Consider the following 325-nt stretch of genomic DNA (forward strand, 5'->3'; position numbering starts at 1 on the left):
CCCCGCCATTCAACGTGTCTCTAGGACTAGGGAACACAGAGAAATACAACTATCAAGCCGGGTTCGGTGGCTCAGCCTGTAATCCCAGCACTTTGGGAGGCCGAGGTGAGTGGATTGCCTGAGCCCGCGGGTTCGAGACCCGCCTGGGCAACTTGACGACCTCATCTCTACAATAAATCAAAAAACTAGCCGGGCGTGGTAGCGCCGCCTGTAGTTCCAGTTACTTGGAAGGTTGAAGCGGAAGGATCGCCGGAGTCCAGCAGGTCGAGGCTGCGGTGGCCGGGAGCAGCCACTGCACTCCATTCTGAGCAACAGAGTGAGACTC

Source organism: Carlito syrichta, unplaced genomic scaffold (assembly GCF_000164805.1).
Source record: "Carlito syrichta isolate Samal-C Ts95f unplaced genomic scaffold, Tarsius_syrichta-2.0.1 Scaffold146042, whole genome shotgun sequence".
NCBI lineage: Eukaryota > Metazoa > Chordata > Mammalia > Primates > Tarsiidae > Carlito > Carlito syrichta.